A 19,464-nucleotide genomic window follows, 5' to 3' on the forward strand; every position below is an offset into this window, starting at 1 on the left:
TTTAACAAAGGCTGGACGGAGCCCATAGAGGAAGGCACTACGCGTCTTGCTGGGTTGGTTTCCCTGCCTTCTCGTAAGCTGTCGCGGAAACTTGCACGAGCAAAGCCTGTGCAAGCTGATGACAGCCACACACGGTTGAAGAGGGAGCAGACGGTGAGAGCAGAGGTGTGCGCTCAGGCTGTGCGCTGGAAGCTAATGCTAATGCTGCAAAATAAAGAGTGGATTTTCTTTTTTGGGTTTAGGTGAGCGCTAAACATGACATGTGCGTATGTGCGTGTGTCTCTCGCAGGTTTTTGTCATACACCCCACCCTCCCACCCCAAAAAAACAACCCACACATGCCACGCGTTAAACAGTGGTTTTCCGTTGTACTTAGAAGTGCTTACATAGGTGTGTTGGTTTTTTTCTTTTTTATTTTTTAATGCAGAAACAGCAATACGATAGATTTAATACAGCTAGCAATTAGATGGGTGTAGCTTTAGAGCGTCGGCTGTTTACAAAGCAACCGCACACCTTCTTTAACTCACAGTTTAAACAAGTAAACTTGCAGTGCATCACACGTGCTTTGTACAGTCACGTTCCACACGGCAGGCCAGATGCTTCACCCTGCCTTGTCCTTGTTGCCCCGACTCCAACGGGACCGCCGAGGCCATCCTGGGGACAGCGCCGCTTTCTAGCAGCTGGGTTGCTTGCCTGGACGCCCCACAGACAAAGAGTCATTTCCCCACTGAACCTCTTCTCAAATAATTTCCTAGCCCTGCAGGCCCCACGTCCTTTGGTTCATATTTCCTTTTTTCCGGGCTTGATGCACAGGACCGACGATTTCCAGAAATAGAAACAGAGGCTGATTCAGTCCAGGCTCAACATTCTCTGACCTAAACCAAACTGTCTTCGAAGAGATAGCTGTACCGTAGGCACCACCTCGGGAACAGAAGTTGCCCTGTCATAAAAAAAAAAAAAAAAAAAGAAGGAAAACAAGGCATTTCAGGCTGAGGAGGCTGAGCGGTGTGCTGGGGGCGGTGGGGGTTGGAAAGAAACAGTTCAGACGATTAGAGCGAGCTTAGCGTTGCAAAGCGTGCCATTATTTTTAATTTGGCAGTCAGAAGACAATAGATTCTGACACTGATTTCCTGTGTGCTGCGGGAGTTCTCTCCTCAGCATTCCTGTGCACCATTTTACTTTTGTGTCCCGTCCGCTTCGCTTTTGCGCTGTAGCTCTCCGGTTCTAGCTACGCTTCCCACCACCCCCATTACTCTTTGACAAGCCCAGCTCTCACTGTGCTTCCCTTCCCTTCCCTTCCCTTCCCGTATGCGCGTGCAGGGAAAAGCCCGCGCGTCTGCCACTACAGGACACGCTCTGGGAGGCAGGAGAGATGACGACGCTCCCTGACAGAGGACACAGCTGAGGGGCGGTCCGCCGGGGCTGGGGAGATGGCAGCACCTTCCCTCAGCTGCCCCATCCGAGCACAGGTGCAGGTGAGCACTGAGGAGAGACAAGCAGGCAGGAGCCGCAGAGCGAGAGAGAAAATAAAATTCACGGGTGGGTGCTACTTGCGTCTCATTTTTAGCGCAAGGGATGAATTCTCAGCACATTCTTGGAGCTGCCCCTTTGGGACTCACGGAGAAGAGGGAGGTTGGCCACGCGGTGCAGCCCAGCTCTGCTTCCTCTAAATGGTTTTACTGTTCAGGTGTTGCCCTAATCTGGCCGGTACCCCTGCAAAGAGTTTGGGATTTCTGCTGCCTCTCCGGGCCAGCCGCAGACCCTGACTTCATCGCAGCGAATGACCCTGCGCTCGTCAGAGCGGTTGCCGAGTCACATCCCGCTGCCTTCCCTGCAGAACCGGTGACCCTTTTTCAGCCCTTGCCCCCTCTTCTCTCCGCTCGTTGCCCATCCCTTTATCAGTGCCGGCACCGATCCTGCCTCCAGCTCGCCCTGTCTCCACCTGCGAGCGCCCAACAGGAGCTAAATGTCTCCTCAAGGACGCACGGAAGAGACGCGCAGGTAACCCAGCACAGACCCCCTGCAAACATCTTCTTTCCATTTTCTTTCCTCTCCTGACACGAAGAGATGACTTAGGAAAAAGCGTACTGCTCACACTTCACCTGCACTGCTTCTACTTTCACTTTCGCTCTCCTTGGCAGTAATTAATAGCGGTGGCTGGGGGGGCTGGGGCATTCCCCCAAAGCGGCTGCAGTTACATCCGGGCGGTTGTGGCACTCCATTAGCTCTGTAGTTTTTAAATCTAAATCTTCTGGAATTGTTAGTTCTGCTCAGGAATCACCCGTACCTGCAAATTTTCTTAATAGCTACGCTTGACCCCAGCCACTGTTTAACAGCTCACCTTTATTTCTCTTCATTTAAGAACCTAAAGCTTCGTTTACTGCTTGGGTTGGAAGCAGGAGCTGTCGCTGCCTCTGAACTTTCTAACAGCCCTGTTACAATTTCAGTACTACCCGCTCCCAATTTAGCTTTCCGGGTCGATTTTCATTCTAGATTCGAAAATTTCCTTATTTTGTTTCTGATCAGGAGTCATTAATGCCTGCAGTTGATTTAGTAACGGCTGTATTTAGATTGAGCTATTAATGACTCGCAACTCTATTTATGGCATAAAAAAGGACTGCCTTTATTTTTTTTAACTACAGATTAGGAATAATGACTGCCTGGTTTGTTCAGTAATAGGTGTGATTAAATTTAGTCACGACTCCTCCCTAAATAATATGTATTTATTTGCACTCTAACAATTTAACCTTCCCTTTACCGGCCAGGGGCACCGACAAGTGCCCGTGCGTACCTCCGCTCCCCCTGCGCCGGCTCCCCAGGGAACAGCCTCTTACCCTGACCAGAGCCTGCAGCGGCCCGTTGTCATCCCAGCTCCTCGCCCTCGAGAAAGCGGCCGCCTGAAGCGGCGGCAGCTCCGCTGCTGCCCAGAGGGGACGGAAATGGCGCGGGGTAAAGCTCTCCGGGCCGCCTGCGTCCCGCGCGGAGGCGGTGACCTCAGCAGCCTGTACGCTGTTGGGGCCGAGCCAACAACCTGAGGAGGAGTCGCAGGGCGTAGCTGTTTCTGCAACAACCACGCTTTCCCGCCTGGCTGGACAAGAAAGCGGGGCCTGCGGGGGCCTGGAGAGGCAGCATCGCTGCAGGTTGTGCCACGGCTGTTGAGAGGCCAAGGCAACACCTGAAACAGTGAACGGCACAACTAGTGAAAACCCCCAAGGTTCCGGGTTCAGTAAAGACAGGAATTGCAGCAGCACAATAAAATGATCTCACGAGGGGAAAAAAAACAGCAAAGCAAAAACCAAACCCCAAACAGAACACCATACCACTAACCCGTCTCACCGCCCCCTCAGCGCCCAAAACAGCATCCTGGGAGAAAAAAAGCAAAGCAGGCCACAAGGGACCTTTCTAGTACAGATGCCGCCAAAGAGTGCCAAGCTCTGGAATCCTTACCTCAGGCAACGCCTCCGCTTCTCTAAACGCCAGAGCACGCCTGCCCGGGGGGCTGAGACAGCCCCAAAGCTGCGACCGCCCGAGGGAACACGGGAGCACCGACGCCAGAGAAGCCCAGGGCCAGAGCCGGGGCTCTTCGACCCCCGGGCCCCGCCCCCGCCCTTCCCACAGCGCCCCGCGAAAGGGGCGGGCCGAGCCCCCCGGGGGGTGAAGGCCCCGGGAGCCGTACGAGAGCCGCCTGGAGTTCCCGGCACGGGAGGGAGGGGGGAGAGAAAACACCCAAACCGAGCCCCCCGAGCGGAGCAAACACAGGCTCGGGCTGTTGCCGGGGGGCGGGGCCTGTCGCTAAGGGGAGAGAGCCGGCACCGCCCCCCGGGCCGTTGCCGGGGGGTGGGGCCTGTCGCTAAGGGGAGAGAGCCGGCACCGCCCCCCGGGCCGTTGCCGGGGGGTGGGGCCTGTCACTAAGGGGGTGTGTCCAAAGGGACGCTGGCAATGCCCCTGGAGCCATCACCAAGGGCAGGGCCTGTTGCTATGGAGGGTGGGGCCAGGCAGCACCAGCAACACCCCCAGGCTGTCACCAGGGGGTGGGACCTGTTGCTAACTGGGGATGCTGGGGAGCACACGAGCACGGCCCCACCCCACCAGGCCCTCGCCAGGGGGCGGGGCCTGTCGCAAAGGTGGGTGGGGCCAGAGGGGTCAGATATCAGCCCGCGCGTATAGACCAGTGCGTCCCACTAATGACCAACATGCCACACAGTATGGATCCCAGTACATCCCAGCTCCCTCCCAGCGACGCCCAGTACATCCCAGTTCCCTCCCAGTACATCCCAGTTGCCTACCAGTGCAGCCCAGTACATCCCAGATCCCTCCCAGTCCGTCCCAGTTCCTTCCCAGTCCGTCCCAGTACATCCCAGTTCCCTCACAGTACATCCCAGTTCCCTCCCAGTTCACACACAGTTCACTCCCAGTTCCATTCCAGTACATCCCAGTACATGCCAGTTGCCTCCCAGTTTCCTCTAAGTACATCCCAGTACTTCAAAGTTCCCTCCCAGTACATCCCAGTTCCCTCACAGTACATCCCAGTACTTCACAGTTCACTCCCACTACATCCCAGTACGTCCCAGTTCCCCCTTGGTACATAACACTTCCCTCCCAATACATCCCAGTTCCCTCCCATTACATCCCGATTCCCTCCCAGTACATCCCAGTTCCCTGCCAGTATGTCCCAGTACATCCCAGTTCCCTCACAGTACATCCCAGTTCCCTCCCAGTACATCCCAGTACATCCCAGTTCCCTCCCAGTACATCCCAGTACATCCTGGTACATCCCAGTTCCCAACCAGTACATCCTACTACATACCAGTTCCCTCCCAGTTCCCTCCCAGTTCCATCCCAGTTCCATCCCAGTACATCCCAGTACTTCACAGTTCCCTCCCAGTACATCCCAGTTCCCTCTAAGTACATCCCAGTACTTCACAGTTCCCTCCCAGCACATCCCAGTACGTCCCAGTTCCCCTCAGTACATAACACTTCCCTCCCCGTACATAACAGTACATCCCAGTGTCCTCACACTACGTCCCAGTTCCCTCCCAGTACATCCCAGTTCCCTACCAGTACATCCCAGTTCCCTCCCAGTTCCTTCCCAGTACATAACAGTTACCTCCCAGTACATCCCAGTAGATCCTGGTACATCCCAAATCCATGCCAGTTCCACCCGGTACAACCCAGTACAAGCCTGTACATCCTAGTTCCTCCACGGTACATCCCTGTGCATCCCCGCACATTGTAGTGCCTCCCAGTACATCCCAGTTCCCTCCCAGTACTGGGAGGGACCTGGGATGTACTGGGAGGGAACTGGGATGTACTGGGAGGGAACTGGGATGTGCTGGGATGTAATGGGACGGAACTGGGATGTAATGGGATGGAACTGGGAAAGAAGTGGTAGTGAACCGGGAGGGAATTGGGATGTACGGGGATGAACTGGTAGGGAACTGGGATGTACTGGCATGGAACGGGGATGTATTGGGATGTACAGGAACGTAACTGGAATGTACTGCGATGTACTGGGATGTACTGGGAGCAAACTGGGATTTACTGGGATGTACTGGGAGGAAACTGGGATATACTGGGAGGAAACTGGGATATACTGGGAGGCATTGGGAGGGAAGTGGGTGTCAACTGGGACATTCCAGTTTCCTCCCAGTACATCCCAGTTCCCTACCAGTGCAGCCCAGTACATCCCAGATCCCTCCCAGTACATCCCAGTTCCCTCCCAGTCCGTCCCAGTACATCCCAGTACATCCCAGTTCCCTCACAGTACATCCCAGTTCCCTCACAGTTCACACACAGTTCACTCCCAGTTCCATCCCACTACATCCCAGTACATGCCACTTTCCTCCAAGTAAATCCCAGTTCCCTCCCACTACATCCAAGTTCCCTCCCACTTCCCTCTAAGTACATCCCAGTACTTCACAGTTCACTCCCAGTACATCCCAGTTCCCCCTCGGTACATAACAGTTCCCTCCCAGTACACCCCAGTACATCCCAGTTCCCTCCCAGTATGTCCCACTACATCCCAGTTCCCTCCCAGTCCATCCCAGTTCCCTCCCAGTAAATCCCAATTCCCAACACTTTCCACCCAGTACATACCAGTTCCCTACCAGTACATCCCAGTTCCCTCTAAGTACATCCCAATACTTCATAGTTCCCTCCCAGCACGTCCCAGTACGTCCCAGTTCCCCTCAGTACCTCCCAGTACATACCAGTACATCCCAGTGTCCTCACAGTACATCCCAGTTCCCTCCCAGTACATCCCAGTTCTCTCCCAGTTCACTCCCAGTACACAACAGTTACCTCCCAGTACATCCCAGTACATCCCAGTAGATCCTGGTACATCCCAAATCCCTGCCAGTTCCACCCGGTACAACCCAGTACAAGCCTGTACATCCTAGTTCCTCCACAGTACATCCCAGGGCAACCCCGCACATTGTAGTGCCTCCCAGTACATCCCAGATCCCTCCCAGTACATCCCAGATCCCTCCCAGTCTGTCCCAGTACGTCCCAGTACATCCCAGTTCCCTCACAGTACATCCCAGTTCCCTCACAGTTCACACACAGTTCACTCCCAGTTCCATTCCAGTACAGCCCAGTACATGCCACTTTCCTCCAAGTAAATCCCAGTTCCCTCCCACTAAATCCAAGTTCCCTCCCACTTCCCTCTAAGGACATCCCAGTACTTCACAGTTCACTCCCAGTACATCCCAGTTCCCCCTCGGTACATAACAATTCCCTCCCAGTACACCCCAGTACACCACAGTTCCCTCCCAGTATGTCCCACTACATCCCAGTTCCCTCCCAGTAAATCCCAATTCCCAACACTTTCCACCCAGTACATCCCAGTTCCCTCCCAGTACATCCCAGTTCCCTCTAAGTACATCCCAGTACTTCACAGTTCCCTCCCAGTTCACTCCCAGTACACAACAGTTACCTCCCAGTACATCCCAGTACATCCTAGTAGATACTAGGACATTTCAAATCCCTGCCAGTTCCACCCGGTACAACCCAGTACAAGCCTGTACATCCTAGTTCCTCCACAGTACATCCCTGTGCATCCCCGCACATTGTAGTGCCTTCCAGTACATCCCAGGTCCCTCCCAGTTCACTCCCAGTACACAACAGTTACCTCCCAGTACATCCCAGTACATCCCAGTACATCCTGGTACATCCCAAATCCCTGCCAGTTCCACCCGGTACAACCCAGTACAAGCCTGTACATCCTAGTTCCTCCACGGTACATCCCAGGACATCCCCGCACATTGTAGTGCCTCCCAGTACATCCCAGTTCCCTCCCAGTACTGGGAGGGACCTGGGATGAACTGGCAGGAAACTGGGATGTACTGGCATGGAACGGGGATGTATTGGGATGTACAGGAACAGAACTGGAATGTACAGCGATGTATTGGCATGTACTGGCAGCGAGCTGGGATTTACTGGGATGTACTGGGAGGAAACTGGGATATACTGGGAGGAAACTGGGATATACTGGGAGGCATTGGGAGGGAAGTGGGTGTCAACTGGGACATTCCAGTTTCCTCCCAGTACATCCCAGTTCCCTACCAGTGCAGCCCAGTACATCCCAGTTCCCTCCCAGTCCGTCCCAATCCCCTCCCAGTACATCCCAGTTCCCTGCCAGTATGTCCCAGTACATCCCAGTTCCCTCCCAGTACATACCAGTTCCCTCCCAGTACATCCCAGTTTCCTCCCAGTTCCCTCCCACTACATCCCAGTACATCCCAGTTCCCTCCCAGTACATCCCAGTTCCCTCCCAGTACATCCCAGTTCCCTCCCGGTACATCCCAGTTCCCTCCCAGTACATCCTACTACATACCAGTTCCCTCCCAGTTCACTCCCAGTACATCCCAGTACTTCACAGTTCCCTCCCAGTACATCCCAGTACGTCCCAGTTCCCCTCAGTACATAACACTTCCCTCCCAGTACATACCAGTACATCCCAGTGTCCTCACAGTACGTCCCAGTTCCCTCACAGTACATCCCAGTTCCCTACCAGTACATCCCAGTTCCCTCCCTGTTCCTTCCCAGTACATAACAGCTACCTCCCAGTACATCCCAGTAGATCCTGGTACATCCCAAATCCCTGCCAGTTCCACCCGGTACAACCGAGTACAAGCCTGTACATCCTAGTTCCTCCACAGTACATCCCAGGGCATCCCCGCACATTGTAGTGCCTCCCAGTACATCCCAGTTCCCTCCCAGTACTGGGAGGGACCTGGGATTAACTGAGAGGGACCTGGGATGTACTGGGAGGGACCTGGGATGTACTGGGAGGGAACTGGGATGTACTGGGAGGGACCTGGGATGTACTGGGAGGGACCTGGGATGTACTGGGATGTAATGGGACGGAACTGGGATGTATTGGGAGGCACTGGGAAAGAAGTGGTAGTGAACCGGGAGGGAATTGGGATGTACGGGGATGAACTGGTAGGAAACTGGGATGTACTGGCATGGAACGGGGATGTATTGGGATGGACAGGAACGGAACTGGAATGTACGGCGATGTATTGGGATGTACTGGCAGCGAGCTGGGATTTACTGGGATGTACTGGGAGGAAACTGGGATATACTGGGAGGAAACTGGGATATACTGGGAGGAACCTGGGAGGGAAGTGGGTGTCAACTGGGACATTCCAGTTTCCTCCCAGTACATCCCAGTTCCCTACCAGTGCAGCCCAGTACATCCCAGATCCCTCCCAGTCCCTCCCAGTACATCCCAGTACATCCCAGTTCCCTCCCAGTACATCCCAGTTCCCTCACAGTACATCCCAGTACTTCACAGTTCACTCCCACTACATCCCAGTACGTCCCAGTTCCCCCTTGGTACATAACACTTCCCTCCCAACACATCCAAGTTCCCTCCCAGTACATCCCAATCCCCTCCCAGTACATCCCAGTTCCCCGCCAGTATGTCCCAGTACATCCCAGTTCCCTCCCAGTACATACCAGTTCCCTCCCAGTACATCCCAGTTCCCTCCCAGTTCCCTCCCACTACATCCCAGTTCCCTCCCAGTACATACCAGTTCCCTCCCAGTACATCCCAGTACATCCTGGTACATCCCAGTTCCCACCCAGTACATCCTACTACATACCAGTTCCCTCCCAGTTCACTCCCAGTACATCCCAGTACTTCACAGTTCCCTCCCAGTACATCCCAGTACACACCAGTTCCCCTCAGTACATAACACTTCCCTCCCAGTACATAACAGTACATCCCAGTGTCCTCACAGTACGTCCCAGTTCCCTCACAGTACATCCCAGTTCCCTACCAGTACATCCCAGTTCCCTCCCAGTTCACTCCCAGTACATAACAGTTACCTCCCAGTACATCCCAGTACATCCCAGTAGATCCTGGTACATCCTAAATCCCTGCCAGTTCCACCCGGTACAACCCAGTACAAGCCTGTACATCCTAGTTCCTCCACAGTACATCCCAGGGCATCCCCGCAAATTGTAGTGCCTCCCAGTACATCCCAGTTCCCTCCCAGTACTGGGAGGAACCTGGGATGTACTGGGAGGGAACTGGGACGTACTGGGAGGGAACTGGGATGTACTGGGATGTAATGGGACGGAACTGGGATGTATTGGGAGGCACTGGGAAAGAAGTGGTAGTGAACCGGGAGGGAATTGGGATGTACGGGGATGAACTGGTAGGAAACTGGGATGTACTGGCATGGAACGGGGATGTATTGGGATGTACAGGAACAGAACTGGAATGTACTGCGATGTACTGGGAGCAAACTGGGATTTACTGGGATGTACTGGGAGGAAACTGGGATATACTGGGAGGAAACTGGGATATACTGGGAGGAAACTGGGAGGGAAGTGGGTGTCAACTGGGACATTCCAGTTTCCTCCCAGTACATCCCAGTTCCCTACCAGTGCAGCCCAGTACATCCCAGTTCCCTCCCAGTCCGTCCCAATCCCCTCCCAGTACATCCCAGTTCCCTGCCAGTATGTCCCAGTACATCCCAGTTCCCTCCCAGTACATACCAGTTCGCTCCCAGTACATCCCAGTTCCCTCCCAGTTCCCTCCCACTACATCCCAGTACATCCCAGTTCCCTCCCAGTACATCCCAGTTCCCTCCCAGTACATCCTACTACCTACCAGTTCCCTCCCAGTTCACTCCCAGTACATCCCAGTACTTCACAGTTCCCTCCCAGTACATCCCAGTACGTCCCAGTTCCCCTCAGTACATAACACTTCCCTCCCAGTACATACCAGTACATCCCAGTGTCCTCACAGTACGTCCCAGTTCCCTCACAGTACATCCCAGTTCCCTACCAGTACATCCCAGTTCCCTCCCTGTTCCTTCCCAGTACATAACAGTTACCTCCCAGTACATCCCAGTAGATCCTGGTACATCCCAAATCCCTGCCAGTTCCACCCGGTACAACCCAGTACAAGCCTGTACATCCTAGTTCCTCCACAGTACATCCCAGGGCATCCCCGCACATTGTAGTGCCTCCCAGTACATCCCAGTTCCCTCCCAGTACTGGGAGGGAACTGGGATGTACTGGGAGGGACCTGGGATGTACTGGGATGTAATGGGACGGAACTGGGATGTAATGGGACGGAACTGGGAAAGAAGTGGTAGTGAACCGGGAGGGAACTGGAATGTAGGGGGATGAACTGGTTGGGAACTGGGAGGTACTGGCATGGAACGGGGATGTATTGGGATGTACAGGAACGGAACTGGAATGTACTGCGATGTACTGGGATGTACTGGCAGCGAGCTGGGATTTACTGGGATGTACTGGGAGGAAACTGGGATATACTGGGAGGCATTGGGAGGGAAGTGGGTGTCAACTGGGACATTCCAGTTTCCTCCCAGTACATCCCAGTTCCCTACCAGTGCAGCCCAGTACATCCCAGATCCCTCCCAGTACATCCCAGTTCCCTCCCAGTCCGTCCCAGTACATCCCAGTACATCCCAGTTCCCTCACAGTACATCCCAGTTCCCTCACAGTTCACACACAGTTCACTCCCAGTTCCATTCCAGTACATCCCAGTACATGCCACTTTCCTCCAAGTAAATCCCAGTTCCCTCCCACTACATCCAAGTTCCCTCCCACTTCCCTCTAAGTACATCCCAGTACTTCACAGTTCACTCCCAGTACATCCCAGTTCCCCCTCGGTACATAACAGTTCCCTCCCAGTACACCCCAGTACATCCCAGTTCCCTCCCAGTATGTCCCACTACATCCCAGTTCCCTCCCAGTCCATCCCAGTTCCCTCCCAGTAAATCCCAATTCCCAACACTTTCCACCCAGTACATCCCAGTTCCCTCCCAGTACATCCCAGTTCCCTCTAAGTACATCCCAGTACTTCACAGTTCCCTCCCAGTTCACTCCCAGTTCCCTCCCAGTACATCCCAGTTCCCTCACAGTACATCCCAGTACTTCACAGTTCACTCCCACTACATCCCAGTACGTCCCAGTTCCCCCTTGGTACATAACACTTCCCTCCCAACACATCCAAGTTCCCTCCCAGTACATCCCAATCCCCTCCCAGTACATCCCAGTTCCCCGCCAGTATGTCCCAGTACATCCCAGTTCCCTCCCAGTACATACCAGTTCCCTCCCAGTACATCCCAGTTCCCTCCCACTACATCCCAGTTCCCTCCCAGTACATACCAGTTCCCTCCCAGTACATCCCAGTACATCCTGGTACATCCCAGTTCCCACCCAGTACATCCTACTACATACCAGTTCCCTCCCAGTTCACTCCCAGTACATCCCAGTACTTCACAGTTCCCTCCCAGTACATCCCAGTACACACCAGTTCCCCTCAGTACATAACACTTCCCTCCCAGTACATAACAGTACATCCCAGTGTCCTCACAGTACGTCCCAGTTCCCTCACAGTACATCCCAGTTCCCTACCAGTACATCCCAGTTCCCTCCCAGTTCACTCCCAGTACATAACAGTTACCTCCCAGTACATCCCAGTACATCCCAGTAGATCCTGGTACATCCTAAATCCCTGCCAGTTCCACCCGGTACAACCGAGTACAAGCCTGTACATCCTAGTTCCTCCACAGTACATCCCAGGGCATCCCCGCACATTGTAGTGCCTCCCAGTACATCCCAGTTCCCTCCCAGTACTGGGAGGGACCTGGGATGTACTGGGAGGGAACTGGGACGTACTGGGAGGGAACTGGGATGTACTGGGATGTAATGGGACGGAACTGGGATGTATTGGGAGGCACTGGGAAAGAAGTGGTAGTGAACCGGGAGGGAATTGGGATGTACGGGGATGAACTGGTAGGAAACTGGGATGTACTGGCATGGAACGGGGATGTATTGGGATGTACAGGAACAGAACTGGAATGTACTGCGATGTACTGGGAGCAAACTGGGATTTACTGGGATGTACTGGGAGGAAACTGGGATATACTGGGAGGAAACTGGGATATACTGGGAGGAAACTGGGAGGGAAGTGGGTGTCAACTGGGACATTCCAGTTTCCTCCCAGTACATCCCAGTTCCCTACCAGTGCAGCCCAGTACATCCCAGTTCCCTCCCAGTCCGTCCCAATCCCCTCCCAGTACATCCCAGTTCCCTGCCAGTATGTCCCAGTACATCCCAGTTCCCTCCCAGTACATACCACTTCCCTCCCAGTACATCCCAGTTCCCTCCCAGTTCCCTCCCACTACATCCCAGTACATCCCAGTTCCCTCCCAGTACATACCAGTTCCCTCCCAGTACATCCTGGTACATCCCAGTTCCCACCCAGTACATCCTACTACATACCAGTTCCCTCCCAGTTCACTCCCAGTACATCCCAGTACTTCACAGTTCCCTCCCAGTACATCCCAGTACGTCCCAGTTCCCCTCAGTACATAACACTTCCCTCCCAGTACATACCAGTACATCCCAGTGTCCTCACGGTACGTCCCAGTTCCCTCCCAGTACATCCCAGTTCCCTCCCAGTTCACTCCCAGTACATAACAGTTACCTCCCAGTACATCCTAGTAGATCCTAGGACATTTCAAATCCCTGCCAGTTCCACCCGGTACAACCCAGTACAAGCCTGTACATCCTAGTTCCTCCACAGTACATCCCAGGGCATCCCCGCACATTGTAGTGCCTCCCAGTACATCCCAGTTCCCTCCCAGTACTGGGAGGGACCTGGGATGTACTGGGAGGGAACTGGGACGTACTGGGAGGGAACTGGGATGTACTGGGATGTAATGGGACGGAACTGGGATGTATTGGGAGGCACTGGGAAAGAAGTGGTAGTGAACTGGGAGGGAATTGGGATGTACGGGGATGAACTGGTAGGAAACTGGGATGTACTGGCATGGAACGGGGATGTATTGGGATGTACAGGAACAGAACTGGAATGTACTGCGATGTACTGGGAGCAAACTGGGATTTACTGGGATGTACTGGGAGGAAACTGGGATATACTGGGAGGAAACTGGGATATACTGGGAGGAAACTGGGAGGGAAGTGGGTGTCAACTGGGACATTCCAGTTTCCTCCCAGTACATCCCAGTTCCCTACCAGTGCAGCCCAGTACATCCCAGTTCCCTCCCAGTCCGTCCCAATCCCCTCCCAGTACATCCCAGTTCCCTGCCAGTATGTCCCAGTACATCCCAGTTCCCTCCCAGTACATACCAGTTCGCTCCCAGTACATCCCAGTTCCCTCCCAGTTCCCTCCCACTACATCCCAGTACATCCCAGTTCCCTCCCAGTACATCCCAGTTCCCTCCCAGTACATCCTACTACATACCAGTTCCCTCCCAGTTCACTCCCAGTACATCCCAGTACTTCACAGTTCCCTCCCAGTACATCCCAGTATGTCCCAGTTCCCCTCAGTACATAACACTTCCCTCCCAGTACATACCAGTACATCCCAGTGTCCTCACAGTACGTCCCAGTTCCCTCCCAGTACATCCCAGTTCCCTACCAGTACATCCCAGTTCCCTCCCTGTTCCTTCCCAGTACATAACAGTTACCTCCCAGTACATCCCAGTAGATCCTGGTACATCCCAAATCCCTGCCAGTTCCACCCGGTACAACCCAGTACAAGCCTGTACATCCTAGTTCCTCCACAGTACATCCCAGGGCATCCCCGCACATTGTAGTGCCTCCCAGTACATCCCAGTTCCCTCCCAGTACTGGGAGGGACCTGGGATGTACTGGAAGGGAACTGCGATGTACTGGGAGGGACCTGGGATGTACTGGGATGTAATGGGACGGAACTGGGATGTAATGGGACGGAACTGGGATGTAATGGGACGGAACTGGGAAAGAAGTGGTAGTGAACCGGGAGGGAACTGGAATGTACGGGGATGAACTGGTTGGGAACTGGGATGTACTGGCATGGAACGGGGATGTATTGGGATGTACAGGAACGGAACTGGAATGTACTGCGATGTACTGGGATGTACTGGCAGCGAGCTGGGATTTACTGGGATGTACTGGGAGGAAACTGGGATATACTGGGAGGCACTGGGAGGGAAGTGGGTGTCAACTGGGACATTCCAGTTTCCTCCCAGTACATCCCAGTTCCCTACCAGTGCATCCCAGTACATCCCAGATCCCTCCCAGTACATCCCAGTTCCCTCCCAGTCCGTCCCAGTACATCCCAGTACATCCCAGTTCCCTCACAGTACATCCCAGTTCCCTCACAGTTCACACACAGTTCACTCCCAGTTCCATTCCAGTACATCCCAGTACATGCCACTTTCCTCCAAGTAAATCCCAGTTCCCTCCCACTACATCCAAGTTCCCTCCCACTTCCCTCTAAGTACATCCCAGTACTTCACAGTTCACTCCCAGTACATCCCAGTTCCCCCTCGGTACATAACAGTTCCCTCCCAGTACACCCCAGTACATCCCAGTTCCCTCCCAGTATGTCCCACTACATCCCAGTTCCCTCCCAGTCCATCCCAGTTCCCTCCCAGTAAATCCCAATTCCCAACACTTTCCACCCAGTACATCCCAGTTCCCTCCCAGTACATCCCAGTTCCCTCTAAGTACATCCCAGTACTTCACAGTTCCCTCCCAGTTCACTCCCAGTTCCCTCCCAGTACATCCCAGTTCCCTCTAAGTACATCCCAATACTTCATAGTTCCCTCCCAGAACGTCCCAGTACGTCCCAGTTCCCCTCAGTACATAACACTTCCCTCCCAGTACATAACAGTACATCCCAGTGTCCTCACAGTACATCCCAGTTCCCTCCCAGTACATCCCAGTTCCCTACCAGTTCACTCCCAGTACACAACAGTTACCTCCCAGTACATCCCAGTACATCCCAGTAGATCCTGGTACATCCCAAATCCCTGCCAGTTCCACCCGGTACAACCGAGTACAAGCCTGTACATCCTAGTTCCTCCACAGTACATCCCAGGGCATCCCCGCACATTGTAGTGCCTCCCAGTACATCCCAGTTCCCTCCCAGTACTGGGAGGGACCTGGGATGTACTGGGAGGGAACTGGGACGTACTGGGAGGGAACTGGGATGTACTGGGATGTAATGGGACGGAACTGGGATGTATTGGGAGGCACTGGGAAAGAAGTGGTAGTGAACCGGGAGGGAATTGGGATGTACTGGGATGAACTGGTAGGAAACTGGGATGTACTGGCATGGAACGGGGATGTATTGGGATGTACAGGAACAGAACTGGAATGTACAGCGATGTATTGGCATGTACTGGCAGCGAGCTGGGATTTACTGGGATGTACTGGGAGGAAACTGGGATATACTGGGAGGAAACTGGGATATACTGGGAGGCATTGGGAGGGAAGTGGGTGTCAACTGGGACATTCCAGTTTCCTCCCAGTACATCCCAGTTCCCTACCAGTGCAGCCCAGTACATCCCAGTTCCCTCCCAGTCCGTCCCAATCCCCTCCCAGTACATCCCAGTTCCCTGCCAGTATGTCCCAGTACATCCCAGTTCCCTCCCAGTACATACCAGTTCCCTCCCAGTACATCCCAGTTCCCTCCCAGTTCCCTCCCACTACATCCCAGTACATCCCAGTTCCCTCCCAGTACATACCAGTTCCCTCCCAGTACATCCCAGTTCCCTCCCGGTACATCCCAGTTCCCACCCAGTACATCCTACTACATACCACTTCCCTCCCAGTTCACTCCCAGTACATCCCAGTACTTCACAGTTCCCTCCCAGTACATCCCAGTTCCCCTCAGTACATAACACTTCCCTCCCAGTACATACCAGTACATCCCAGTGTCCTCACAGTAAGTCCCAGTTCCCTCCCAGTACATCCCAGTTCCCTCCCAGTTCACTCCCAGTACATAACAGTTACCTCCCAGTACATCCCAGTAGATCCTGGTACATCCCAAATCCCTGCCAGTTCCACCCGGTACAACCCAGTACAAGCCTGTACATCCTAGTTCCTCCACAGTACATCCCAGGGCATCCCCGCACATTGTAGTGCCTCCCAGTACATCCCAGTTCCCTCCCAGTACTGGGAGGGACCTGGGATGTACTGGGAGGGAACTGGGATGTACTGGGAGAGACCTGGGATGTACTGGGATGTAATGGGACGGAACTGGGATGTATTGGGAGGCACTGGGAAAGAAGTGGTAGTGAACTGGGAGGGAATTGGGATGTACGGGGATGAACTGGTAGGAAACTGGGATGTACTGGCATGGAACGGGGATGTATTGGGATGTACAGGAACAGAACTGGAATGTACTGCGATGTACAGGGAGCAAACTGGGATTTACTGGGATGTACTGGGAGGAAACTGGGATATACTGGGAGGAAACTGGGATATACTGGGAGGCACTGGGAGGGAAGTGGGTGTCAACTGGGACATTCCAGTTTCCTCCCAGTACATCCCAGTTCCCTACCAGTGCAGCCCAGTACATCCCAGTTCCCTCCCAGTCCGTCCCAATCCCCTCCCAGTACATCCCAGTTCCCTGCCAGTATGTCCCAGTACATCCCAGTTCCCTCCCAGTACATACCACTTCCCTCCCAGTACATACCAGTTCCCTCCCAGTACATCCTGGTACATCCCAGTTCCCACCCAGTACATCCTACTACATACCAGTTCCCTCCCAGTTCACTCCCAGTACATCCCAGTACTTCACAGTTCCCTCCCAGTACATCCCAGTACGTCCCAGTTCCCCTCAGTACATAACACTTCCCTCCCAGTACATAACAGTACATCCCAGTGTCCTCACAGTACGTCCCAGTTCCCTCACAGTACATCCTAGTTTACTCCCAGTACATCCCAGTTCCCTCCCTGTTCCTTCCCAGTACATAACAGTTACCTCCCAGTACATCCCAGTACATCCCAGTACATCCTGGTACATCCCAAATCCCTGCCAGTTCCACCCGGTACAACCCAGTACAAGCCTGTACATCCTAGTTCCTCCACAGTACATCCCAGGGCATCCCCGCACATTGTAGTGCCTCCCAGTACATCCCAGTTCCCTCCCAGTACTGGGAGGGACCTGGGATGTACTGGAAGGGAACTGGGATGTACTGGGAGGGACCTGGGATGTACTGGGATGTAATGGGACGGAACTGGGATGTAATGGGACGGAACTGGGAAAGAAGTGGTAGTGAACCGGGAGGGAACTGGAATGTACGGGGATGAACTGGTTGGGAACTGGGATGTACTGGCATGGAATGAGGATGTATTGGGATGTATAGGAACGGAACTGGAATGTACTGCGATGTACTGGGATGTACTGGCAGCGAACTGGGATTTACTGGGATGTACTGGGAGGAAACTGGGATATACTGGGAGGCACTGGGAGGGAAGTGGGTGTCAACTGGGACATTCCAGTTTCCTCCCAGTACATCCCAGTTCCCTACCAGTGCAGCCCAGTACATCCCAGATCCCTCACAGTACATCCCAGTTCCCTCACAGTTCACACACAGTTCACTCCCAGTTCCATTCCAGTACATCCCAGTACATGCCACTTTCCTCCAAGTAAATCCCAGTTCCCTCCCACTACATCCAAGTTCCCTCCCACTTCCCTCTAAGTACATCCCAGTACTTCACAGTTCACTCCCAGTACATCCCAGTTCCCCCTCGGTACATAACAGTTCCCTCCCAGTACACCCCAGTACATCCCAGTTCCCTCCCAGTATGTCCCACTACATCCCAGTTCCCTCCCAGTCCATCCCAGTTCCCTCCCAGTAAATCCCAATTCCCAACACTTTCCACCCAGTACATCCCAGTTCCCTACCAGTACATCCCAGTTCCCTCTAAGTACATCCCAGTACTTCACAGTTCCCTCCCAGTTTACTCCCAGTTCCCTCCCAGTACATCCCAGTTCCCTCTAAGTACATCCCAATACTTCATAGTTCCCTCCCAGCACGTCCCAGTACGTCCCAGTTCCCCTCAGTACATAACACTTCCCTCCCAGTACATACCAGTACATCCCAGTGTCCTCACAGTACGTCCCAGTTCCCTCCCAGTACATCCCAGTTCCCTACCAGTACATCCCAGTTCTCTCCCAGTTCACTCCCAGTACATAACAGTTACCTCCCAGTACATCCCAGTAGATCCTGGTACATCCCAAATCCCTGCCAGTTCCACCCGGTACAACCCAGTACAAGCCTGTACATCCTAGTTCCTCCACAGTACATCCCAGGGCATCCCCGCACATTGTAGTGCCTCCCAGTACATCCCAGGTCCCTCCCAGTACTGGGAGGGACCTGGGATGTACTGGGAGGGAACTGGGACGTACTGGGAGGGACCTGGGATGTACTGGGATGTAATGGGACGGAACTGGGAAAGAAGTGGTAGTGAACCGGGAGGGAATTGGGATGTACGGGGATGAACTGGTAGGGAACTGGGATGTACTGGCATGGAACGGGGATGTATTGGGATGTACAGGAACAGAACTGGAATGTACAGCGATGTATTGGCATGTACTGGCAGCGAGCTGGGATTTACTGGGATGTACTGGGAGGAAACTGGGATATACTGGGAGGCATTGGGAGGGAAGTGGGTGTCAACTGGGACATTCCAGTTTCCTCCCAGTACATCCCAGTTCCCTACCAGTGCAGCCCAGTACATCCCAGTTCCCTCCCAGTCCGTCCCAATCCCCTCCCAGTACATCCCAGTTCCCTGCCAGTATGTCCCAGTACATCCCAGTTCCCTCCCAGTACATACCAGTTCGCTCCCAGTACATCCCAGTTCCCTCCCAGTTCCCTCCCACTACATCCCAGTACATCCCAGTTCCCTCCCAGTACATCCCAGTTCCCTCCCAGTACATCCTACTACATACCAGTTCCCTCCCAGTTCACTCCCAGTACATCCCAGTACTTCACAGTTCCCTCCCAGTACATCCCAGTACGTCCCAGTTCCCCTCAGTACATAACACTTCCCTCCCAGTACATACCAGTACATCCCAGTGTCCTCACAGTACGTCCCAGTTCCCTCACAGTACATCCCAGTTCCCTACCAGTACATCCCAGTTCCCTCCCTGTTCCTTCCCAGTACATAA

The 19,464-nt window shown here is 53.9% G+C and overlaps 1 long non-coding RNA gene across 1 annotated transcript in view; it reads right to left on the reverse strand.

Annotated features, from left to right (window-relative positions):
• Positions 1 to 362: 362 nt before the first annotated feature.
• Positions 363 to 19,464, reverse strand: part of LOC142051272 (uncharacterized) — a 102,635-nt gene continuing 83,533 nt past the window's right edge. The window contains exon 7 of the long non-coding RNA XR_012658384.1: positions 363 to 939. This is a non-coding gene — a long non-coding RNA (uncharacterized LOC142051272). The remainder of the gene's footprint in view (positions 940 to 19,464) is intronic.

The sequence above is a fragment of the Phalacrocorax aristotelis genome, unplaced genomic scaffold, assembly GCF_949628215.1.
Source record: "Phalacrocorax aristotelis unplaced genomic scaffold, bGulAri2.1 scaffold_92, whole genome shotgun sequence".
Lineage (NCBI taxonomy): Eukaryota > Metazoa > Chordata > Aves > Suliformes > Phalacrocoracidae > Phalacrocorax > Phalacrocorax aristotelis.